Here is a 26858-nt window from a genome sequence, read left to right as displayed (position 1 = left end):
GAGGGTAGGTACCACTCAAGGCCTAGTTGATTGTTGATAGGCCTTTGGACTTTTTCACAAAAGGCTGAAAAATCTTGCTTTTTCTGTAACGTTTCCTTGTCATAAAACTACTGTGGGCCAAACAAAACACATACATGGGTGGCTAGTTAGAGATAACTGTTCTCAACTCAGCTTCCAGTAAGGGCTTGAATGATTGGTATACTTAGTCCCAGGTGTTTAGAGGTCACTAAGGGAATTTTCCTGCTGTTTCTCAAGTTTACATGGTTCTGTAACTCCCAAAAAGCTGGCAGGATTTATCAGGATGCAGAGACTTAAGTTTAAATGATTGATCCCTGCATTTAAATGTTGCAGAAGATAAGGACTTCACTATAAAATTAGCAAAAATGTCCTGCCTCAGTTCTCCAAGTGGCATCAGAGTTAGAACCTCAGAGGCACCTGGGCACCCCTTTCCTCTTCCTGCCTCGAGGGGAAGGAGGTGACCATGGTCCATTGGGATCTATTTGTGAAATCCCTGGAGTCTCTTTTGTCTTCCCCCCTAGCCTCAGAGCTGGGGAAGGACTTGACCTGGATGTTAATAGGCATTAGCTGAGAGGATTGAAATGATCTCCAATGCACCAATGTTCAGCTCCGCTTCCTAGAGCTGTGACCTGGGGCTGCTGAAATCTGGGTCAGAGGAATTAAGAATTGCCCAGCCTTCTGTCACACTGGACACTTGACACAATGTGGGTCAGAGCTGGCCCTCCACTTCCTTCTGTGCTCATGTGTGGGTTCACTCATCTGCACCCCAAGACCTGCCCATCAGCCACGTCCCAGAAGCTTTCTCTCCCCCTCTTAACAGAGGCCATAAGCCTCAGGGCCAGGCTGAGGGCTGGCCACCCCGCTGCAGCCCTTCCCCATCCCTGCTGCCTCTGCTCCTTGTGTTTGAAAGCCAGGAGCCTTAATTCAGGTTTTGTTGTCATTGTGGTTGTTTATATGTTTTGGCACAATATGTTTCTGTGTTTTTAATCAGTCTTTAGAAAACTTTTAGATTCATAGAAAAGCTGTGAAGCTAATGTAACATTCCTGTATACCGCTTACCCATTTTCCACTGATTTAACATCTGATATTGCCTCACTATATTTGCTAAAAAAAAAAAACAAGCCTACATTGATAATGTTACTATTAATTAACATCTGATATTACCTCACTATATTTGCTAACATATCAGGAAGCATTTAACAGGGGGCTTCCTGTGTGCTGTTTTGAATCTGTCAGGAATCCTTTGGTCCTTATTAATTCCTGAATATTCAGGAACTAAGAAGAGAGGCACGCCTTTCCTGGGCTGAAGAGTCCAGGCATTTCCTTTGTTAGTTTCTCATTATGATGATAAGTACCGTCTTCTCTCTTTAATAGGGATCGCCTTGTGTTTTGTAAGTCTGGAATTTTAATCTTTATCTTTGCTGAGAATAACTACCTTGTAAGACAGTATATATGCCCAGGCCATGTTGCTTAAAACACCTTTGCTCCATCAGAGCTTTGGTCCCCGTGCCTTTCTTTCTTTCTCTCTCTTACTTTCTAATCCTCGACTCCGGATCACCAGGTTCCAGTCCATCAAAGGACCAACACTAAAGGAAAGCAAACCTACATCAATAACGTTCGTATTAATTAAACTTACGGCTTTGTGTGGATTTCACTGGTTTTCCTGCTGTGCCTTCTGCTCCAGGACTCCATGTTGGATTTAGGCTTCCGTGTTCAGTGTTGCCCCAGCCTCCTGCCTGCCTTTCTTTCCCTTTTCTTTACACATTCTGTTTGTATAACCATTCTCAACCTGGGCAATTCCCCAGGAGAGATTATATGTTTATTTTCGGGCTCGTTTTTAAATACGAGAGCCTTAATCCGCATCCCATGATGGAGCCATCAGCTTGGAAGGTACACGGCTAACACAGACGCGGGTGGGGGCTTCTCGGGGCCTTTGGAGCAGAGCAGGAGCAGGTGTGCTCGGGCAGACCCCGCGACCCCGCGCTCTGCCGGCGAATGGCCAGCAAGGCCCACGAGCCGGGCCTCCAGCTGCAGGCACGTCGGCTTTATCTTCCCAGTCACACCAGGGTGTCATCGTGCCTGTGTTGATCTCTAGGTGAAGTCGGCTGTGCCCAGCCAGCCAGAAAGTGGGAGTGGGAAGAGACACCGTGGCCCGAGCTCAGGAGCGGGCTGTGTTGAGGCTGGGGGACTCGGGAGAGGCCGCGGCCAGGCGCGGATGGGCAGACCCCGCCACCAGAGCACTGGCTTCCTCACCCGGCCTCGGCTAGTGCCTCCTTTGGTAGAAGCCGTGCTCACAGCTGACTGTAAATGACCTTGGCTGTATGTAGCGGGTTTATTTTTATTTTATTATTTTTTGTTTTTAAGAAACTAACATGCATATCAATGGAACAGTTCAGTAGTACCAGAGTTTAAAACTAATTACAGCCCCCTCATGCTTCTGCCATTGCTGTCTGCTTCTGAAAGGCAATGAGGTTCAACTTTTTAAGTTGGTTCTTTTTTTTTTTTTTTTCATTTATATTTATTAGTTGGAGGCTAATTACTTTACGATATTGTAGTGGTTTTTGTCATACATTGACATGAATCAGCCATGGATTTACATGTATTCCCCATCCCGATCCCCCCTCCCACCTCCCTCTCTACCCGATCCCTCTGGGTCTTCCCAGTGCACCAGGCCCGAGCACTTGTCTCATGGTTCTTTTACTGTTTGCCTCCAAAATTAAAAATAATATGCATATACTTCTAGCTGTAGACTCAGCAGTGTTGGACATTTTTTCAGTCTCTCTCCCTCTGGCATCTCGGTATATTTGATTATAGCAGTAGACATATGGCATACTAATATTTTGCATCTCTTAAAGTACAGCTTTTTTTTCCCCCTTGAGTTCAAAACAGCCTCATGTTTTCATTAACTTAGCCTATTTAGAATATATGATTGAGTTCCCAGGGTCTCCACCAGCTGTGTAGAAATCCTTAACAACGTCTTTCAGAGGTTAGCATCAGATGACATTTGTCAGTCCCAGTTTCCCTCTGGGGAGGTCCTCCCTGAAACTCTGAATTCTCTTTCACGCCAACCACACTGTGTCCTCCTTGGGAAGAACATGCCAATATCAGAAAGATGATTGTTTTCTGAATTGTTTTCAGTTGGATGAATCCTGGGGTGTTAGGGCTAATATTGTTTCTCTCTGCCTTGGCTTCTGGAAGCTGGGGGCCTACCTCCCCCCACCTGCCACACTGCTGCAAACGACCAACACTGTGTTATTTTGTGTATGTATTTCATTCCAGTTTCATCATATTTTCCTCTTCCTGTTCCCCTTTTACTCAGCCGTCATTTTAAAAAAATGTATCTTAGAAATGAACATAATACATCCTTGTTTTTCTTATATTTTTAAAGAAATTTTATTAAGATGTAATTCACATATCATACACTTTGCCTGTTTAAATATATAATTCAATATATTCTAGTATATTCACAGGGTTGTGCAACCATCTTTGTGATCTAATTTTAGAATATTTTTTGCCTCCTGAAAAAACCCCCATACTCATTAACAGTCAGTCATTCCCCATTCTGCCCCATCCGATGGCCAGCCCTGAGCAACTGCTAATCTATTTTCTGTCTCTCTAAGTTTGCTTATTATGGACACGTTACATAAATGAAGTCATACAATGTGTGGTCTACTGTGACTGGCTTTTTCCCTGTTATAGCATGTATTAGTACTTCTTTCCTTTTTTATTGGGCTTCGGTGTCCAGGAATAGATCAGAGTATTTATTCAACAGTTGATGTGCTTCTGATTTGCTTCCACTTTTTTGCTGTTATAAATAATGCTGTTGTGATATTTGTGTACAAGTGCTTTTTTATGTGGATGTATGTTTTAATCTTTGTTAAGTATATACCTGGGAATGAAATTGCTGAGTCATATGCTGTTTAGCCTTTTGAAAATCAGCCAGACTTTTTCAAAGTCTGAGAATAGCTGCATCATTTTATATTCTCAGCAAATCCTTGTAATTGTGTCTTTTTTTTTTTTTTATCGTAGTCATCCTAGTGAGTGTGAAGTGGTGTCTCATTGTGATTTTCACTTGCATTTCCTTAATGAGTAATGATGTTAAGCATCTTTTTATGTGCTTGTTGGCCATCTGTATATCTTCCTTGGAGAAATGTCTGTTCAAATAGTTGCCCATTTAAAGAACAGTTTTATTGAGTTATGATCGACATACATGCAGTTCGCCCGTTTAAAGTGAACAAGTCAGTGGTTTTTAACATTCACAGTTGCGCAAGTACTGCCACAGTAAGTCTGAGAACTTGACTAGTTCTCATCACCCCAAAAAGAAACCCTGTAGCCATTAACAGTTATTCCTTTGTCCATTTTTAATGAGTTGTCTTTTTATTGTTGAGTTTTAAGACTTCTTTATACAAGTTGCTTATCAGCTGTCAGACTGGCAAATATTTTCTCCCATTCTGTGAGTTGCGTTTTTATTTTCTTAATGGTATTGTTTTCATCAAAACAGTTTAATTTTTGAAGTGGTCCAGTTTATTTTACTTTTTTCTTTTGATACATTTGTTTTTGGTGTCTTTGCCTTGTGTTTTTAGTTGTTGTTTACTTCTGTAGTCTCAGATTTTTTTGAGATCAAAGTCATTAATAAAAATAAATAAGAAAGTTGTGTGGCGATGGCATGAACTCTGTCCACGTGCATCTCGGCAGGGAAATCGGTAATGAGTTTTTAATGTTGAAGCCTCAGTAGAGGCAGGGATCTTTCCAGTGTCTGGAGGGATCAGTTGCCTTCAGCTAGGCTTCCCTAAATCTTTCTTTCAACCTCTGTCTCGGGTTGGTGTGGGGCTGGGCAGCAGGTAGAAGCTGGAGGAGACTTGATGAACCTCTGACACAGTATCCGGGCCTGTCCCCTTCACTTCTGCTGGGGCGCTGGGTCTGAAGAGCACAGACTGGGATCCTCCTGCAGACAGCTCGCACCACTTACAAGGATGGAAGAGAAGTTCATTTATTTTATGAGCTCAGAAGAAAGGGGTTGGCTACCAGGTATTTAGCCACATGTGCACCATTATTTCTGTGAGAAAACAGGCCCTAGATTCTCAATCATCAGTTCAAAAATAGACTTTTGAAAAATGCTGTGTTTCTGAGTTGGTTCTACCTGTGCTCAATCAGTGTTCTTTTTTAGCTGTTCCACCCATGGGGGCTGTGTGTGTGTGAAGTTTTATGTCCCTTTTTTTTTGTCTGCCTATGAGCATTACTATCCTAAGATCCTGGCTTTAAGGCAGCATGCCTGGGGTGGCCATCCCCCTCCAGACCGCACAGTCTGTCAAGGGAGAACGTGAGCTCGCCGAGGCTGGTCTGAGTGGCTGTAGCCCTTTTTCATGAAGAGCTGATTATCCAAGTGTGAATTAGAGCCCTTTTTTTCTCTTCCAGACTCCCATTTGGTTGTTTCATGGCTCATTAGTTTTGTTTTAAGGATGGGCAGGGAAACATGAATAGGGAGAAACTGGAGCTTTTGAAAAAGTGGTGGATATCAACTGAAATGGCATTCTTAATTTATCTAGGAATTTTATCTGTGTTGATCTTGTTCCATGTTTTCATAGAGAATTGGTATGATGGTTTTTAAAAATAAAATGAATGCATGTATATGGTTAGAAAGGGGTGTGAAACTGAACATGATGGCCTCTCCCCCTCCCCTCTACCTCCCCAACTCTAGACTCTTTGCAGAGGTAGCTACCCTTAAATTTCTTTTGCTTTGCTCTGAATTTTTAAAGTATTTATATATTAGATACCTTGTTAAAAGTGCACAGATGGTATCATATTACACAGTCTTGTGCATCTTATTTCTTCTTTTTTCATAAGAGATATTTGTTGAAACTGTTTCCATGTTGGCATGCACAGACCTACTGCATCCCCCTTGGAACTGCAGAATATTCCTTTATGTGAATGGTCCTCTTAATCTACTCTCTTGATAGACATTTAGGTAGTTTCTAGCTTTTTGCTAATACAGTGCCCCATGAAACTCTTGGGCAAGTGTCTATCTTTTGCAAATTTGTATTAATGGATTATTATATTTGCTCTTAAACCATGAAAGGTCCTGGTTTCCAGTGATTCTTAACTGGGCCATAGAATCATGAGGCTTTGGGTTGTGGACTGATTTGTTGTATATGGTTTGGGTGCAGTCTGATAGGAGAGACTAGAATTCAGATTTTATTTTTCAGAAGATACTTGAGCATTAAGTTAAAACAGGACCCAAGCATTATTATCTGTTTTGGAGTGCTCAAACATTTATGCTTACATTTTGCATCTTTGTAATGCTTTGGAGGCTGGAAGGACCTTGCTTAACTTTGCCTGGATTTGGAGATGGACTAGAGAGAATAGCTTGGTTACAGAATACAGTCCCAAACAAGAGAGTTGGGGCAGAACTGGTGAACTGCACCCACTCATTCTGGTCAATAGGAAAAAAGCCACACTGTGTTTCCTGTTCTAGAAGTACTTTTGCAGTGAGATGGAGACATGGTCTGGGGAGTGGATCAATAGTAAAAGTTCTCATGATGTCAGATATTGAAGACAGGTGTCCTGAAGCTCAGGGTCTGGTATGTGGGAGTGTGGCGGAGGGCAGCTTGGCATGACTGATCTGACAGGGCTGGGCATTTGGTTCTGACTGTGCGAACCTCTCTGCTCAGACCCACAGTTTCCCAAGCAGAGCTCTTGACCTCCTTGTTGGCTTGTGGAGAAGAGCTAGCAAGACAAACAAGATGTGGGCAGGTGATGACTTCAATCCATCTGGCCACTGCCACCCCCTCCTGGCGTGACAGTCAGGGCTTACTAGTACTTACTAAGTGGGTTTGGGGAGAATTAACTTTTGTGGGTAGTTTGGGAGTTGAATTTTCATTAAATGGTTTGGAGTCGTTGGATTGGGAAGACCTGGGAGATACAGGAAGGTGATTGTTTCTTGATGGTCAGTGAAAGGGCGGCAGACCAATTTCATGCTTTTACACACATTATCTCGTATAATCTTTATAATATCCTCAGTGAGGTGTTTGCCATTATCTACCTTTAATGGTGATTGCAGCCATGAAATTAAAAGACACTTATTCCTTGGAAGGAAAGTTAAAACCAACCTAGACAGCATATTAAAAAGCAGAGACAGTACTTTGCCAACAAAGGTCCACCTAGTCAAGGCTATGGTTTTTCCAGTGGTCATGTATGGATGTGAGTTGGACTATAAAGAAAGCTGAGCACCGAAGAATTGATGCTTTTGAACTGTGGTGTTGGAGAAGACTCTTGAGAGTCCCTTGGACTGCAGGGAGATCCAACCAGTCCATCCTAAAGGAGATCAGTCCTGGGTGTTCATTGGAAGGACTAATGCTGAAGTTGAAACTCCAATACTTTGGCTACCTCACGCGAAGAGTTGACTCATTGGAAAAGACCCTGATGCTGGGAGGGATTGGGGGCAGGAGGGGAAGGGGACGACAGAGGATGAGATGGCTGGATGGCATCACCGAAACTATGGACATGAGTTTGAGTAAACTCCGGGAGTTTGTGATGGACAGGGAGGCCTGGCGTGCTGCGATTCATGGGGTTGCAAAGAGTCAGACACGACTGAGCGACTGAACTGAGCTGAACTGAACATTTAACTGATGAGGGTATGAGTGGAGTCAGAGTTTTACTGACGGTTGATCTGTAATTGGTTTCATTTCTGTGAGCTATAGATGGAAGGTAACTGTGGGTCTTCCACTGACTGCACTTTTTTGCTCTGTGTCTTTCCTGGCACCCAGTGTGATGCTGAACTGAACACTCATTAGAGTGGTCATGGGCTGATGATTGAGTTTGCTGAAGCCTTGCCCAAAGTTCGGATTTCTGTTCTCAGAAGAGTATGGTTGGGGTGTTGTACATTATCCTCCCAAAAACTTGAATGTGAAGCTACTTGTGTGACTTATATGCTTCTGCTTGCTTGAAGAATGATGGCATGATCATTTCTTCCTGCTGGGTTTGGTTCCTGTCTGTTTCCTCATAGTGAGAACATGCCCAGGAATGTTGTGTGAGCTGCCTCACCTGAGAGGCTTGCCTGAGGCTCGCGGCTGTCTTTCATGGCTTTACTGAGCCCCTGGGGTGCTCAGGGCACACAGACTGAGCATGGGGAAGCAAGCTTTTTCCCTGTAAGTCCAGCTGGCTCCAGAAGAGGTCCTGACAGACCGTCCTTTCCAGTTAGAGAATTAGATAGGGTTAGGTTGAAAGGTCTCTGACTCAGCATTGACATTCAGCCTGCTGTTACAAAATGGCCAGGCTCCTCCCTCCACACGCTTCTGTTGACTTGAAGTTTCTACTAAACCCCCCAAACTTCTTAGACACAACTTTATTTTTTTATAGGGTTTTTTTTTTCCATTTATTTTTATTAGTTGGAGGCTAATTACTTTACAGTATTTTAGTGGTTTTTGCCATACATTGACATGAATCAGCCGTGGATTTACATGTATTCCCCATCCTGACCCCCCTCCCACCTCCCTCTCCACCCGATCCCTCTGGGTCTTCCCAGTGCACCAGCCCTGAGCACTTGTCTCATGCATCCAACCTGGGCTGGTGATCTGTTTCACCCTTGATAATATACATGTTTCGATGCTGTTCTCTCTAAACATCCCACCCTCGCCTTCTCCCACAGAGTCCCAAAGTCTGTTCTGTACCTCTGTAGACACAACTTTAAAATCCAGTTCTTCGGCCAGTTCTCTTGCCTCCTTCCCCAGTTCTGCCGCAGGAGCTCTGTCTCACACACGACAAAGTCTGTTCTGTTCACTGTTTGTGACTGCTCTGCCTAGTCAGAGTGCGTTTCCCGTCTGCGGGGAGCGACGCCGCGTGCCTGTATTGGTCCAGGGACAGCGTGCCTTTGCTGCTGCTGACGTCCAGTCACCAGAGCTGCTGCCCTGTCACTGCTCTTGCCAGCGCCCCAGCCAGGGTCTTCCACTAAGAGTGTTCTGCTCTTCAGTCCTGCGCACGTCATCTGCTTCCCATCCCTCGACGGTGCCCCGGGATCTCGTCCCACCTTGTTCCCTCAGCAGCCCCCACTGCTGTCCTCACTGTGCTGAATCCTAATTGGAAAGTGACCAGGGCTGGGTATCAACCGTGCTGTGCTCAGTCAAATCAAATGGAAACTTTTCAGCAGGCAGAGGAGGATATGTAAGCATTTCCACAAAAGCATCTCCTGGACCCCTGCGCTGGGCCAGACACTGGACGTAACAGGGCAGATATGGCAGGACCGCTAAGCTTCAGAGGCTCCTGGTCTGTGGATGCTCAGGAGTATGGAACAGCGGAACCCCCAGGTAAAGAATATGGGCCCTTGAAGACAGCATCATACCAGCTGCTGGGTAGGCACCACATGCTCCCTGATATACTGGGGATGGTCCTTCCCTGATCACATCATGGGACAGCCCACACCACACTAAGTATCCCTCCAGGCTCAGCAGTCTACCCATTGATCCATTTTTAGGAATCAGTTCAGTTGAGTTTAGTCACTCAGTCATGTCTGACTCTTTGAGACCCCAAGGACTGCAGCACGCCAGGCTTCCCTGTCCATCATCAACTCCCAGAGCTTACTTAAACTCACGTCCATCAAGTCAGTGATGCCATCCAACCATCTCATCCTCTGTCGTCCCCTTCTCCTCCGACCTTTTATCTTTCCCAGCATCAGGGTCCTTACAATGAGTCAGTTCTTCACATCAGGTAGCCAAAGTATTGGAGTTTCAGCTCCAGCATCAGTCCTTCCAATGAATATTCAGAACTGATTTCCTTTAGCGTGGACTGGTTGGATCTCCTTGCAGTCCAAGGGACTCCCAAGAGTCTTCTCCAACACCACAGTTCAAAAGCATCAATTCTTTGGCGCTCAGCTTTCTTTATAGTCCAACTCTCACATCCATACATGACCACTGGAAAAACCATAGCTTTGACTAGATGGAACTTGGTTGGCCAAGTACTGTCTCTGCTTTTTAATATGCTATCTAGGTTGGTCATAGCTTTTCTTCCAAGGGGCAAATGTCTTTTAATTTCTTGGCTGCAGCCACCATCTGCAGTGATTTTGGAGCCCAAGAAAATAAAGTCTGTCACTGTTTCCACTGGTTCCCCATCTATTTGCCAAGAGGTGATGGGACCAGATGCCATGATCTTAGTTTTTTGAATGTTGAGTTTTAAGCCAGCTTTGTCACTCTCCTCTTTCACTTTTCATCAAGAGGCTCTTTAGTTCTTCACTTTCTGCTCTAAGGTTGGTGTCATCTTCATATCTGAGGTAATTAATATTTCTCCCAGCAATCTTGATTCCAGCTTGAGCTTCATCCAGCTCAGTGTTTCTCATGATGTACTCTGCATATAAGTTAAATAAGCAGGGTGATAGTATACAGCCTTGACGTACTCGTTTCCTGATTTGGAACCCGTCTATTGTTCCATGTACAGTTGTAACTTTGGCTTCTTGACTTGCATACAGATTTCTCAGGAGGCAGGTCAGGTGGCCTGGTATTCCCATCTCTTTAAGAATTTTCCACACAGTTAAAGGCTTTGACATAGTCAATGAAGCAGAAGTTGACATTTTTCTGGAACTCTCTTGCTTTTTTGATGATCCAGTGAAAGTGAAGTTGCTCAGTCGTGTCCAACTCTTTGCGACGCCGTAGACTGTAGCCCACCAGGCTCCTCTGTCCATGAAATTCTCCAGGCAAGAATACTAGAACGGGTTGCCATTTTCTTCTCCAGGGGATTTTCCCAACCCAGGGATCGAACCCAGGTCTCCCGCATTGCAGGCAGACGCTTTAACCTCTGAGCCACCAGGGAAGCCAATGATCCAGTGGATGTCGGCAGTTTGATCTCTGGTTCCTCTGCCTTTTCTAAAACCAGCTTGAACACCTGGAAGTTCACAGTTCAAGTACTTTTGAAGCCTGGCTTAGAGAATTTTGAGCATTATTTTACTAGCATGTGAGATGAGTGCAATTGTATGGTAGTCCACACAAATGTCCACACCGCACATTTTTAGGAATAAGATAATGTAAATGAAGTTTCTTGTACTAATGATTTTAGAAAAACTTAGAGCCCCAAAGAGAATGTTAACATCTCATTTTCTGAAAATTCAGGAAATTTTCATCTAAGCAACACAGCCTGACCCCAAACAGTGGGCACTGCAGGGAAGAACATTCCAGGTGGAGATAAAGATCTAGACTTGCCTTCACGAGCTTGCTGTCCAGAGGCAGGTGGAAGGCAGGGAATGGAAAGTGGCCCTGGTGTGGCCGAGCTTGGAGGTCTGGCAGGTTGGGGCATGTGGCCAGGCCAAGGTGAGACCTTCCCTGGTTGTCTGGAGTTTAATCTGTCATGAGGAATTTTCAGGGATCTAGGGGAAAGCTGTACAGGTCAGGCTTTCTGAGCCCCATTGCTTTCTCTTGTTCATATAATGCAGTCCTGTGTAGGATAAAATTATATTCCAAAGGAAGGGACTATATATTCCAACCTCCAGGAGAAAAAAAAGAAAGAAACATGCAATCAATGGAACGTCACTGGAGATTTGCAAGCAAGGAGTTGGTGTGCTGCTGTCCATCCTTCTGGGTTGTCCTCTACAGAGCCCGGTGTAGCCCCTGAGCCTCGTTTGGTCTTGTGAGGAAGGAGGGAGGCAGGCGCAGTCCCAGCTGTGCCCCCAGCCAGGCCTCCTGTGGTGTGGGAGCTCATGAAGGCTGTGCGGAATACAGGAGTGGCCTTGGGCCTGCCCAGCCTGGGCCCCTGCTCTTCTGTCCCCACCTGCCTCCCCTTGTCTTCCTCATCCTCTTCTTTACTGCTGGCAAGCTCCTACACGCTCTCTATTCAACTCCTGGCCCCTGGCATGGCTTGCTGACCAGATAGCTGGGGTGGCAATAAGAGGAGGAGCTGGCCTGTGTGGCTGGCATGCTCTCATGGGGGTGCTGCTGTTCCCAAATAGGAGCTGGAGGCAGTGGAGGCTCTCTGCTGATATGCTACCAGGAGGTTGTATCTGATTCGGTGTCTAGATGGCAGGTAGAGGTGGAAGAAGGTCCCCAGGTCAGTAGAGAACCCTCCGCAGTATTGTATTCCGGCATTTGTCATACTCAGGATGCATGTACGAGGGCTGCACTGGAGAAATGTGGGCGACCTTAGGTCATAACTGGGGAAGCTGCAGAGAAAACTCAAAAGCAGAAACTCAGTTTTGGGAAATCCTGAAATTGGGTTCTGAGTGACAGAGAGAGGCAGAGAGGCAGAGATGCAGAATGAGGCTATGGGCAGTCCCAACTTCCCAAACAGCTACTCTCAAGGGAGTAAGAATTTTTGCATTCTGCAGGCAGCTGTCACAGGACCAGGCCCTTTGTCAAAACTGCAGAGCAGAAGATGGTATGAGAAATGAAGCTGAGTCCACCAGTGGAATTTGTCTTCTGCTTGTATTTACTTTTTTACCACCATATGGTCTTCCTTTTCTCCCTTCATTCTCCATTCCCTTAAGAAAAAAAAAAAAAAACCCACACAAACCAATTTCCATCACAGATTTTAAAAAGCAAGACACAGTGAAAGCTATTAGAAATGATAGCTGATGCAGCCATGAATTAAAAGATGGTTACTCCTTGGAAGAAAAGCTATGAGAAACCTAGACAGCATATTAAAAAGCAGAGACAGTACTTGCTGACAAAGGTCTGTCTAGTCAAGGCTATGGTTTTTCCAATAGTTATGTATGGTTGTGAGAGTTGGACTATAAAGAAATCTGAGTGCCAAAGAATTGATGCTTTTGAACTGTGGTGTTGGAGAAGACTCTTGGGAGTCCCTTGGACTGCAAGGAGATCCAACCAGTCCACCCTAAAGGAAATCTGTTCTGAATATTCTTTGGAAGGACTGATGCTGAAGCTGAAACTCCAATACTATGGCCACATGATGCAAAGAACTGACTTATTGGAAAAGACACTGATTCTGGGAAACATTGAAGGCAGGAGGAGACTGAGATGACAGAGGATGAGATGGTTGGATGGCATCACTGACTCGATGGACATGAGTTTGAGTAAGCTCCGGGAGTTGGTGATGGACAGGGAAGCCTGGTGTGCTGCAATCCATGGGGTCTCAAAGAGTCAGACACGGCTGAGCAACTGCACTGAACTGAGAGCTAGGAGACAGAGCTATAAAAAGTTTGCTGATAGTCTTGCAGAAATGTGTTGCATTGGGTGGAAAGCCAGGGCTGTCTATAATACTAAAAGAATTGTTTTATTTTTTAACTGAGTTCTGCTATCCTCCTCCCAGTGGGTGTTTTGCTGCACCCCAGCCCACCCCAACCCACATCCTCAGTAGGAGAAAAGAGGAGTCACTCAGAACAGAGCATCAAGAGGGTGATGACCCCATGAGGTCAGTTGATTGTAACCACTGTCAGATGTGGGCAAGCAGGTCATTCAGACCACATGCCCTGACCGTTTCAGGACATATTTCTTTTCATTCTTTAAGCTCATGTATTATGCATCCTATGCATGCAAGGGCCAAGTGTGAGTCACACCCATGTATCCCTGCCATCCTGTCTAGGGGAGCAAGGATGGGAGCAGCAGTTAACACCAAGGACTCTGCTCGTTGCAGCCACAGCATGGAGTCCAGGGCATGCAGGCACAGGGCTCAGATGGCACAGAGGAGTCTGTTCAGCAGAGTCCCCCCTCATACACTCAGATCTGGGAGAAACTTCATGTTTAGGTTGAGACTTGAAGGAGAAGTGCCCGGCACTGTGGGGCTGACATGGAGACGCACACTGTTAAGTCGAGGCTGCAGGAAAGAACAAGACATGACTGGAGCTCTTGACCCAGGGCGACGGGTAGGTCACAGTGCCTCTGAACATGGGGAGCCACCATATGTTCAGCCTTTAGACATGCTTTAGTCAGATCTCAGCTTCTTTTCTTCTCCTGTCCTCCTTACAGTTAGAATCCAGACTTAGAGATGTATATGTCATCACACTGTCCAATACACTCTTCTTGCAAAATATAAGTTAAATAGGAAGGGGTAGTACACAGGTTAAGTTAGGAAATCCTTATCTACTCATTTCGGCATTTTTTGCTCTTAAAGCTGCTGGTCTTACTAATCTAAGGCATTTCTCTTAGTAAAAGTTGATAAGTAGATATTTTCTCCTTTGTCTGGTGGCTAAGTTTTGGGTCTGCTGGTAAAGACTTAGAACCAGTATCTGTTATTGAATTTGAGCTGTGTGATGTGGTTGGAAATCACAGTTCTTTCTCCCATTCTCACTCACTTCCCTGGTGGCCCTTAAAGCTACGTTTCAGGCCCCTGCCCACCCCCTGCCCCCACTCTGGGCAGAGCTGCTCTGCTGGGCTTTTCACACTGCAGCTCGCTGATTCCAAGCAGTGCTGCTCAAAGGGATGCCTCTCCTGGACTAGGCCTTTGGGAAAAGCACCAGAAGTCTGGACTTTCTTTAGGGATTTTGTTGGAATTGGGCCTGTAACCAAGGTTGATTATATTAGTTTATTGCCACCAAATAGCACTGATTTTCCATCTGTTACCATTGCTTTCACACCATTCTAATTAACTCTCCTGGTCGTCAGTTTCTGAATGAATTATGTTTTGTGACATTTGGAAAATTTGTCACATAAACCCTTTTGGCTGCAGCCCATGCATTCATTTCCTGTTGTTTTGTGCCATGAGGTTGCACCTCTGAGTATTTTTAGTAGCTAAGAACTCTCTTCTGTTGCCTTAAAAATTTGCACAAAGTGAGAACTGAGAGTTAAGTTTTATTTGGAGCAAATGAAGACTGAAGCCTGGGAGATAGTACTTCAGATAGCTCTGAGAAACTGTTCTAAAGAGGCAGGGGGAAAAGGTTAGGATATATGTGATTTTGGTGAAGGGGGAATACATGTAATTAAGCACATGTTTTCCCAGAAGTTTTCTACTAGTCTCATGAAGCTTTGCTAATCGCAAGGAACAGTCATCACCTTGAAGGGTATTACTGGTTTTCTAGATATGGGGAGATACAAGAATTGGGCTCATAAAATCTACTCCTGAAAATATCCAAGTATCTGAAGACCTGTCCTGCCAGTTTTTGCCCCGTGAGCACAGAGTGCTTCATTTCTGCTCTCCACCCTGAACTCTGTTCAAGGAGCATTGAAAGTCAGTAGCTGCAGTAGCACATGATTTAATCCTCATAGAGGCAGATGTGTGTGTGTGTGTGTGTTTGCTCAGTTACTCCATGTCCAACTCCATGCGACCCCATGGACTGTACAGCCTTCCAGGCTCCTCTGCCCTTGGGATTATTCAGGCAAGAATACTGGAATGGGTTGCCATTTCCTCCTTCAGGAAATCTTCTCAACCCAGGGATCGAACCCACATCTCCTGTGTCGGCTGCATGACCACTGAGCCACCAATTGGCAAGTGTCAATTTGTAATAGACACTTGTAAGGGCAAGTGTGGGTGGTTTTTGGTTTGCCTCCAAGATGGGTTTTGGGTCCATTTGTTCTGCAGTTGTTCTTGGCAGGTCAGCCAATTTGAGCACCTTTGTTTTCATTTTGCTCTCAGAGATGCAGTAAGTGACAGCTAAGATATCTGAAGAATAGTTCCTAATAGCCTATAAAAGGAGATGGAGGTAGACTCTTCCATGTGGTTTCAGTTGTCATTTTAATTTTCTTCTAGACAGTGAAATCATGCCTAAAATAAATCTCATATGACTCCCTGTGAGAGCTGTGTCAGATGTTCCAAAGAATAAGATTGTGGATTATTGTGGCACAGGAAACTGCATCTTCTGTTCACTGCCAGGGAAAGAACAGACGTAGAAACCAACTTACCTCATGCAAACCCAGCTTTCCGCTTACTTTTTGTGTTACCTTGGCCAAGTCTACCTCTCTGAGACTTAGTTTACTCATTTGTAAGTATATGAGCTCCTGATTCCCGGGGTTGTTATGCTGTTGAATGAGATTTCATCTGAAGAGCCCCTGGAGGATGATAGATTCTCCGTCAATGGCAGCTGCTACTTTTACCTTACAATTGAGCTGGAGTGAAAAGGTGTTCATTGTTAGGGAAATGCCAATTAAAACCACAGTGGGGTACCAGAACATCAGACGATTAGTGTGGAGGAACAAGCCTAAGACACTGCTGGTTGGAATGTAAAGTAGTACAGCTGTTTGGAAAGCAGCAGGTTCCTCACAAAGTTAAAAGTAGAGTTGCCGTATGACCCAGCAGTTCCACTCCTAGGTACCTTCCCAAGAAGTGAAGACAGACGTTCACACAAAGACCTCCATGTAAGTTTTTGTAGCAGCCTTATTCATAGTAGCCAAAATTAGGAAAACAACCCAAGTGAATAGATAAACAAAATATGGTATGTCCATTCAGTAGAAAACTATTTAGCACTAAAAAGGAGTGAACTGCTGATAAATGCAACATTGATAGATCCAGATATAAAGGATTGTATGTCGTATGATTTTTATTTAATTGAACCTTGTAGATAAGGCAAAGCTATAGTGATACAGAATTGGTCATTGTTGCCTGGGCTGCAGTGGGACTCTGCGCTTTCACTGCTGAGCGCCCAGGTTCAATCCCTGGTCGGGGAGCTAATATCACACAAGAAGTACAGCACAGCAACAAAAAAAAAGAAAAAGAAAAAAAAGAAAATGGATGATATCTACAGTTATAATTTTGTGATTTTTAATGAGAAATATGTATTCAGTAAAGATGTCTGTTGTTAGGTTAATGGAGTGACTTTTGGAAAGCCCCTAGGCAACCTAAGGATTGGGGCTGCTTCCAGGGAAAACAGCCATGTGATCAGAAGAACATGTGAACTTTCAGTATACCCCCATATCTCCAGGGGAGGGGACAGGAGTGGGAAACTGAGTCCATTTACCAACAGTCCGTGATTTAATCCACTCCAAGATGGCAGAGTAAAAGGACATGTGCTTATCTTTTCCTGTGAGAACACTAAACTCGCGACTAGCTGCTGAACAACGATCAATAGGAAAATGTTGGAACCCACCAAAAAAGATACTCCACATCCAAGGACAAAGGAGCAGCCTCACCAAGATGGTAGGAGGGGCCCAATTGTGTTTAAAATCAAACCTCATACCCGCCAGAGATGTTGCAGGGCACAAACAAAACCTTGGTGCTCCAGGGCCCAGGAGACAGGAGCAGTAACCCCACAAGAGACTGAGCCACACTTGCCTGTGAGTGTTTTGAGCTCTCTGGTGAAGGCATGGGTTGACAGTGGCTTGCTGTGTGGCCAGGAGCACTGACAGCTGCAATACTGGGAGACGCAGTGTGCTGGCAGAAATTTTTTTGAAGGAGGTTGCCATTACCCCTACCGTAGTTTGGGCTCAGGCCAAACTACAGAGAAGGGGCACAGCCCCACCCATCTGCAGAAAATTGGATTAAAGATTTACTGAGCATGGCCCTGCCCATCAAAGCACGGACTGGATTTTCCTCATAGGCAGTCCCTCCCATCGGGAAATTGCACAAGCCTCTTATTCTCATGCATCAGAGGGCAGACAGAAAGAAAACCACAATCTCAGAAAACTAACCAAAATGATCACATGGATCACAGCATTGTGTATTTCAATGAAACTAAGAGCCATGCTGTGTAGGGCCTTCCAAGACGGATAGGTCATGGTGGAGAGTTCTGACAAAAATGTCCACTGGAGAAGGAAGTGCAAACCACTTCAGCATTATTGCCTTGAATACCCCATGAACAGTATGAAAAGCATAAAGATATCACACTGGAACATGAACCTCCCAGGTTGGTATATGTCCAGTACGCTACTGGAGAAGACCAGAGAATCAGCTCCAGAAGCAGTGAAGAGGCTGAGCCACAGCAGAAATGATGCCCGCTGGTGGGTGTGTCTGTTGGTGAGAGTAAAGTCTGATGCTGGAAAGAACAGTTTTGCCTAGGAACCTGGAATGTTAGGTCCATGAATCAAGGTAAATTGAAAGTGGTCAAACAGGAGATGACAAGAGAGAACATTGACATTTTAGGAATCAGTGAATGAAAATGGACAGGTGGGCGAATTTAACTCAGATGACCATTATATCTACTACTGTGGACAAGAATCCCTTAGTATAAGTGGAGTAGCCCTCATACTCACACAACAGTCTGAAATGCAGTACTTGGGTGTAATCTCAAAAATGACAGAATGATCTCAGTTTGTTTCCAGGGCAAACCATTCAATATCACAGTAATCCAAGTCTGCCCCAACCACTAATGCAAAAGAAGCTGGAGTTGAATGGTTCTATGAAGATCCACAAGACTTTTATAACTAACACCAAAAAAAAAAAAAAAAAAGGATGTCCTTTTCATCATAGGGAAGTGGAAAGCGAAAGTAGGAAGTTAAGAGATACATGGAATAACAGGCAAATTTGGCCTTGGAATACAAAATGAAGCAGGGCAAAGGCTAACAGAGTTTTGCCAAGGGAATGAATGGTCATAGCAAATACCCTCTTGCAACAACACAAGAGAGGACTCTACACTTGGACATCACCAGATGGTCAATATCAAAATCAGATTGGTTATATTCTTTGCAGTGAAAGATGGAGAAGCTCTATACAGTCAGCAAGCAAGATTGGGAGCTGCCTGTGGCTCAGATCATGAACTCCTTATTGCCAAATTCAGACTTAAATTGAAGAAAGTAGGGAAAACGACTGGGCCATTCAGGTATGACCTAAATTAGAACATTTATGATTATACAGTGACAAATAAATTCAAGAGATTAGATCTGATAGACACAACTCCTGAAGCACGATAGACAGAAGTTCACAACATTGTATTTGGTGGTGACCAAAACCATCTCCAAGAAAAAGAAATGAAGCAAGACAAAATGGTTTTCTGAGGAGGCCTTACAAATAGCTGAGAAAAGAACAGAAGCTAAAGGCAAAGGAGAAAAGGAAAGATAAATCCATTTGAATGCAGAGTTCCAAAGAATAGGCAGGAGAGAGAAGAAAGCCTTCTTAAGTGATCAATGCAGAGAAATAAAGGAAGAAATAGAATGGGAAAGACTAGAAATCCCTTCAAGAAAATTAGAGATACCAAGGGAACATTACATGCAAAGATGAGCTCAATAAAGGACAGAAACAGCAATGACCTAACAGAAGCAGAAGATATTAAGAAGAGGTGGCAAGAATACAAAGAACTGTACAAAAAAGTTCCTAATGACCCAGATAACCAAGATTGTGTGATCACTCACCTAGAACCAGACATCCTGGAGTATGAAGTCAGGTGGGCCTTAGGAAGCATTACTACAAAAAAAGCTAGTGGAGGTGATGGAATTCCAGCTGAACTATTTCAGATCTTAAAATATGATGCTATTAAAATGCTGCACTCAATATATCAGGAAATTTGGAAAACTCAGCAGTGGCCACAAGACTGGAAAAGGTCAATTTTCATTCCAGTCACAAAGAAGGGCAATGCCAAGAAATGTTCAAACTCTTGCACAATTGCACTCATTTCACATGCTATCAAGGTAATGTTCAAAATCCTTCAAGCTAGGCTTCAACAGTATGTGAACCAAGAACTTCCATGTACACACTGGATTTAGAAAGGGCAGAAGAACTAGAGATCAAATTCCCAACATGTGTTGGATCATAGAAAAAGCAAGGGATTTCCAGAAAAAACATCTATTTCTGCTTCAGTGACTACGCTAAAGCCTTCAACTGTGTGAATCACAACAAACTGTGGAGAATTCTTAAAGAGATGGAATACCAGACCACCTTACCTGCCTCTGGAGAAACCTGTATGCAGATCAGGAAGCAATAGTTAGAACCGGACATAGAACAACAAACTGGTTCAAATTTGGGAAAGGAGTACATCAAGGCTGCATATTGTCACCCTGCTTATTTAACTTATATGTGGAGTACATCATGCGGAATGCACGCTGGAAGAAGTGCAAGCTGGAATCAAGATTGCTGGGAGAAACATCAATAACCTCAGATATACAGATGACACCACCCTTATGGCAGAAAGTGAAGAGGAACTAAAGAGCCTCTTGATGAAGATGAAAGAGGAGAGTGAAAAAGCTGGCTTAAAACTCAGCATTCAAAAAATAAAGATCATGGCTTCTGGTCCCATCACTTCATGGCAAATAGATGAGGAAACAGGGAAAATAGAGAGATACTTTATTTTCTTGGGCTCCCAAATCACTGCAGATGGTGACTGCACCCATGAAATTACAAGACGCTTGTTTCTTGGAAGAAAAGCTATGACAAACATAGCATATTAAAAAGGAGAGACATTACTTTGCCGACAAAGGTCCATCTAGTCAAAGCTATGGTTTTCCCAGTAGTCATATATGGATGTGAGAGTTGGACTATAAAGAAAGCTGAGCGCCAAAGAATTGATGCTTTTGAACTATGGTGTTGGAGAAGACTCTTGAGAATCCCTTGGACTGCAAGGAGATCCAGCCAGTCCATCCTAAAAGAAATCAGTCCTGAATATTCATTGGAAGGACTGATGCTGAAGCTGAAACTCCAAAACTTTGGCCACCTGATGTGAAGAACTGACTTACTGGAAAAGACCCTGATGCTGGGAAAGATTGAAAGTGGGAGGAGAAGGGGACGACAGAGGATGAGATGGTTGGATGATATCACCAACTCGATGGCCATGAGTTTGAGCAAGCTCTGGGAGTTGGTGATGGACAGGAAAGCCTGGCGTGCTGCAGTCCTTGGGGTCACAAAGAGTCAGACATGACTGAGCAACTGGACTGATGAGACTTCCCAGAATTTTCCCAGGGATATTAACTGGGACTAATTATGTCTTATAATCTCTATGATCCTGGAATCTTCAGTATTTTAGTAGATAGTGCTGTATCTTTGTTGGTTATTTGCTGGCCATTTGTGAATTCCTGGTGTGGTGTGGTTTCCTTGTATTAGACACTGGAGGATTTTTTGTTTCTGTCTCTTAGCTTCTGTGGCTTTTTTTCCCTTTAGAAGTTTTTTCCCTTCCCTCTGAGAAGTCTCATACTCTTATTGCAAAAAAAAAAAAAAAAAGAAAAGAAAAAGAAAATAAAGAAAACAGAACAAGTTTCCTTGGCGATTTCTTCCTGAAAATAATGAATGCACATAAGCCCAGAGATTAAGTAATTAGCACTCAAGGAATTGATTAAAATTCCAATACAGGAGTTTAAGGCACTATCATTTCAATATATTATTTGAGACATTGAGATAACTAACTGTCACACACTCTGTAAATTCTTTTTTTTTTTTTTCTAGGTATTTTCTCCCCTCCCCCCCCCCCATTTATTTTTATTAGTTGGAGGCTAATTACTTTACAATATTGTAGTGGTTTTTGCCATACATTGACATGAATCAGCCATGGATTTACATGTATTCCCCATCCTGAACCCCCCTCCCACCTCCCTCCCCATCCCATCCCTCTGGGTCTTCCCAGTGCACCAGCCCCGAGCACTTGGACTGGCGATCTGTTTCACAGTTCATAATATACATGTTTCGATGCTGTTCTCTCAGATCATCCCACCCTCACCTTCTCCCGTAGAGTCCAAAAGTCTGTTCTATACATCTGTGTCTCTTTTTCTGTCTTGCATATAGGGTTATCATTACCATCTTTCTAAATTCCATATATATGCGTTAGTATACTGTATTGTGTTTATCTTTCTGGCTTACTTCACTCTGTATAATGGGCTCCAGTTTTATCCATCTCATTAGAATTGATTCAAATGTATTCTTTTTAATGGCTGAGTAATATTCCATTGTGTATATGTACCACAGCTTTCTTATCCATTTGTCTACTGATGGGCATCTAGGTTGCTTCCATGTCCTGGCTATTATAAACAGTGCTGCGATGAACATTGGGGTACACATTTCTCTTTCAGATCTGGTTTCCTCGGTGTGTATGCCCAGGAGTGGAATTGCTGGGTCATATGGCAGTTCTATTTTCAGTTTTTTAAGGAATCTCCACACTGTTCTAATATCTAAACAGACATTTCTCCAAGGAAGACATAAAGATGGCTAACAAACACATGAAAAGATGCTCAACATCACTCATTATCAGAGAAATGCAGATCAAAACCTCAATGAGGTACCATTACACGCCAGTCAGAATGGCTGCTATCCAAAAGTCTACAAGCAATAAATGCTGGAGAGGGTGTGGAGAAAAGGGAACCCTCTTACACTGTTGGTGGGAATGCAAACTAGTACAGCCACTATGTAAATTCTTTTTTAAAATCTGTCTATTTTTAATTGACTTCCCTGGTGGCTCAGATGGTAAAGAATCTGCCTGCAATGCAGGAGTCCTGGGTTTGATCCCTGGGTCGGGAAGATCCCTGGAGAAGGAAATGGCAGCCTACTCCAGTATTCTTGCCTGGAGGATTCCATGGACAGATGGACTGATGGACTACAATCCATGGGGTTGCCTAGAGTTGGAAATGACTGAGCGACTAACACAGAACACACAGTGGAGGATAATTGCTTTACAGTGTTGTGTTAGTTTCTGTCATACATCAAAATGAATCAGCCATAGGTATACATATATCCTGAAACTCCTTCCCACATCCCACCTCATCCGCCCATGTAGGTTGTCGCAGAGGACCAGTTTGAGCTCCCTGTGTCAGAAGCAAATTCCCACTGGCTATCTATTTTTCATATGGTAATGTATGATTACATGCTACCCTCTCTTTTGCCCTCTGTGTCCACAAGTCTGTTCTCTATGTCTGCATCTCCATTTCTGCCCTGCAGATAGATTCATCAGTACCATCTTTCTAGGTTCCATGCTGCTGCTAAGCTGCTTCAGTCGTGTCCGACTCTGCGACCCTATAGACGGCAGCCCACCAGGCTCCTCCGTCCCTGGGATTCTTCAGGCAAGAACAGTGGAGTGGATTGCCATTCCCTTCTCCAATGTGTACATGCTTGCTAAATCGCTTCAGTTGTGTCTGACTCTCTGTGACCGTATGGACAGCAGCCCACCAGGCTCCTCTGTCCACAGGATTCTCTAGGCAAGAATACTGGAGTGGGTTGCCATTTCCATCTCCAACCTAGATTCCATATATATGCATTAATATATATGATATTTGTGATTGTTTTTTTTTCTGACTTACTTCACTCTGTATAATAGGCATTATGTTCATCCACCTTGTTAGAACTGACTCAAATGAGTTTCTTTTTATGGCTGAGTACCATTGTATGTGTACCACGGCTTCTGTATCCATTCATCTTTCAATGGACATCCAGGTTGCTTCCATGTCCTAGCTATTGTAAATAGTGCTGCAATGAACATTAGAGTATGTATGTCCTTTTCAGTTATGGTTTTCTCAGAGTATATGCCCAGTAGTGGGATTGCTGGGTCATATGGTACTTTTATTCCTAGTTTTTTAAGGAATCTTCATACTGTCTTCCATAGTGGCTCTATCAATTTACATACCCACCAACAGTGCAAGAGGGTTCCTTTTAAGCCACACCTTTCCAGCATTTACTTTTTATAGATTTGATGATGACTATTCTGACCAGCATGAGTTGATACCTCATTGTAATTTTGATTTGCATTTTCTGTAATAATGAGCGATGTTGAGCATCTTTTCATGTGTTTTTCAACCATCTGCATATCTGCTTTGGAGAAATGTCTGCTTAGGTCTTCCACCCAGTTTTTGATTGGATTTTTCTGGTATTGAGTTGCATGAGCTGCTTGTATATTATTGAAGTTAATCTGTTGTGTTTGTTTTATTTGCTATTATTTTCTCCCATTCTGAGGGTTGTCTTTTCACTTTGTTTATAGTTTCCTTTGCTGTGCAAAACATTTTAAGTTTAATTAGGTACTACTTGTTTATTTTTGTTTTTATTTTTTAATATATTTTTAATTGAAGGATAGTTGCTTTACTCAACTTCATTGTTTCTGTCAAACATCAACATGAATGAGCCATAGGTATACACACATCCCCTCCGTTTTGAACCTCCCTCCCATCTCCCTCCCCACCCCACCCCTCTAGGTTGATACAGAGCCCCTGTCTGAGTTTCCTGAGCCACACAGCAAATTCCTGTGGGCTATCTATTTTACATATGGTCATGTAAGTTTCCATGTTACTCTTTCCATTCATCTCACCCTCTCCTCCCCTTTCCCCATGTCCATACGTCTATTCTCTATGTCTGTTTCTCCATTGCTGCCCTGTAAATAAATTCGTCAGAACCATTTTTCTAGATTCTGAATATGTGCATAGGAATATGATATTTATCTTTCTTTTTCTGACTCACTTCACTCTGTATAACAGGTTCTAGGTTCATCCACCTCATCAGAACTGACTCAAATGCATTCATTTTTATGACTGAGTAATATTCCATTGTGTGTATGTACCACACTTCTTTATCCATTCATCTATTGATGGGCATTTGGGTTGCTTCCATGTTCTAGCTATTGTAAATAGTGCTGCAGTGAACAGTGGGATACATGTGCCTTTTTCAACCCTGGTTTCCTTAGGGTTTATTACTAGGAGTGGGATTGCTGGGTCATATGGTGGTTTTATACCTAGTTTTCTAAGGAATCTCCATACCATCTTCCATATTGGCTGTATCAAGCTACATTCCCACCAACAGTACAAGAGCATTCCCTTTTCTCCACACCCTCTCCAGCATTTATTGTTTATTGACTTTTTGATGATGGCCATTCTGACAGGTATAAGGTGATATCTCATTGTGATTTTGATTTGTATTTCTCTAATAATGAGCCATGTTGAGCATCTTTTCATGTATTTGTTAGACATTTGTATGTCTTCTTTGGAGAAATGTCTGTTTAGGCCTTTGTCCCATTTTTTGATTGGGTTGTTTGTTTTTCTGGTATTGAGTTGTATGAGCTGCTTGTATATTTTGGAAATGAATCCTTTGTCAGTTGTTTCATTTGCTATTATTTTCTCCCATTCCCAGGGTTGTCTTTTCACATTGCTTATAGTTTCCTTTCCTGTGCAAAAGCTTTTAAGTTTAATCAGGCCCCACTTCTTTACTTTTGTTTTAATTTCTGTTACTCTAGGAGGGTCATAGAGGATTTTGCTTCGATTCATGTCATTGAATGTTCTGCCTATGTTTTCCTCTAAGAGTTTTATAGTTTCTGGTCTCACAGTTATGTCCTTAATCCATTCGAGTTTATCTTTGTGTATGGTGTTAGGAAGTGTTCTAATTTCATTCTTTTACAGGTAGCTGTCCAGTTTTCCCAGCACCATTTATTGAAGAGGCTGTCTTTGCCCCATTGTATATTCTTGTCACCTTTGTCAAAAATAAGGTACCCATAGGTGCATGGGTTTATTTCTGGGCTTTCTATCTTGTTCCTTTGGTCTATAATTCAGTTTCTGTGCCAGTACCATACTGTCTTGATGACCATAGCTTTGTAGTATAACCTGAAGTCAGGAAGGTTGATTCCTCCAGCTCCATTCTTCTTTCTCAAGACTGCTTTGGCTATTTGGGGTCTTTTGTGTTTCCATATGAATCGTGAAATTTTGTTCTAGTTCTGTGAAAAATGCCATTGGTAAGTTGATAGGGATTGTATTAAATCTGTAGATTGAGTTCGGTAGCATACTCATTTTGACTATATTGATTCTTCCTACCCAGAAACATGGAATATCTCTCCATATGTTTATGTTGTCTTTGATTTCTTTCTTTATTGTCTTATAATTTTCTGTGTACAATTCTTTTGTCTCCTTAGGTAAGTTTATTCCTAGATATTTAATTCTTTTTGTTACAATGGTGAATGAGATTGATCCCTTAATTTCTCTTTCTGATTTTTCGTTGTTAGTATATAGAAATGCAAGTCATTTCTGTGTATTGATTTTGTATCCTGCAACTTTGCTAAATTCATTGATTAGCTCTAGTAATTTTCTGATACTATCTTTAGGGTTTTCTGTGTACAGTATCATGTCATCTGCAACCAATAAGAGCTTTACTTCTTCTTTTCTTACCTGAATTCCTTTTATTTCTTTTTCTTCTCTGATAGCTTTAGCTAGGACTTCCAGAACTATGTTGAATAATAGTGGTGAAAGTGGACACCCTTGTCTTGTTTCTGATCTTAGGGGGAATGCTTTCAGTTTTTCACCATTGAGAATGTTTGCTGTAGGCTTATTATATATGGCCTTTACTATGTTGAGATAGGTTCCTTCTACGCCCATTTTTTGAAGAGTTTTAATCATAAATGGGGGGATTAATTTTGTCAATGGCTTTTTCTGCATCTATTGAGATGATCAAATGGTTTTTATCTCTCAATTTGTTAATATGGTGTATTACATTGATTTGCGTATATTGAAGAATCCTCACATTCTGGGAATAAACCAAACTTGATCATGGTATATGAACTTTTTGATGTGTTGCTGAATTCCATTTCCTAAAATTTTGTTGAGGATTTTTGCATCTATATTCATCAGTGATATTGGCCTGTAGTTTTCTTTTTTAGTGTTGTCTTTGTCTGGTTTTGGTATCGGGGTGATGGTGGTCTCATAGAATGAGTTTGGAAGTGTTCCTTCCTCTGTAATTTTTTGAGAGTTTTAGAAGGATAGGCATTAGCTCTTCTGTAAATGTTTGATAGAATTCTCCTGTGAAGCTGTCTGGTACTGGGCTTTTGTTTTGTTTTTTGGGAGATTTTTTTATCACAGCTTCAATTTCAGTGCTTGTAATTGGTTTGTTCATAATTTCTATTTCTTCCTGGTTCAGTCTTAGAAGATTGAACTTTTTTAAGAATCTGTCCATTTCTTCCAGGTTATCCATTTTATTGCAATACAGTTGTTCATAATAGTGTCTTATACTCCTTTGTATTTTTGCACTGTCTGTTGTAACCTCTCCTTTTTCATTTCTAATTTTCTTGATTTGATTTTTTTTTTTCTTGTTGAGTCTGGCTAAAGGTTTGTCAATTTTGTTTGTCTTCGCAAAGAAACAGATTTTAATTTTATTAATATTTACTATTGTTT

At 42.7% G+C, this 26858-nt stretch overlaps 1 protein-coding gene and 1 long non-coding RNA gene across 2 annotated transcripts in view; both read left to right on the top strand.

The window, feature by feature from the left end:
- Positions 1-26858, top strand: part of VOPP1 (VOPP1 WW domain binding protein) — a 146931-nt gene that overhangs the window by 35942 nt on the left and 84131 nt on the right. The gene's annotated exons all lie outside the window — the stretch shown is intronic.
- Positions 464-17479, top strand: LOC122682780. Its single transcript, XR_006337517.1, has 3 exons — positions 464-475; positions 16037-16040; positions 16647-17479. It is a non-coding gene; the product is annotated as an uncharacterized LOC122682780 (long non-coding RNA).

Source organism: Cervus elaphus, chromosome 24 (genome assembly GCF_910594005.1).
Source record: "Cervus elaphus chromosome 24, mCerEla1.1, whole genome shotgun sequence".
Classification (NCBI taxonomy): domain Eukaryota; kingdom Metazoa; phylum Chordata; class Mammalia; order Artiodactyla; family Cervidae; genus Cervus; species Cervus elaphus.
This window is presented reverse-complemented; position numbering and strand designations above follow the sequence as displayed.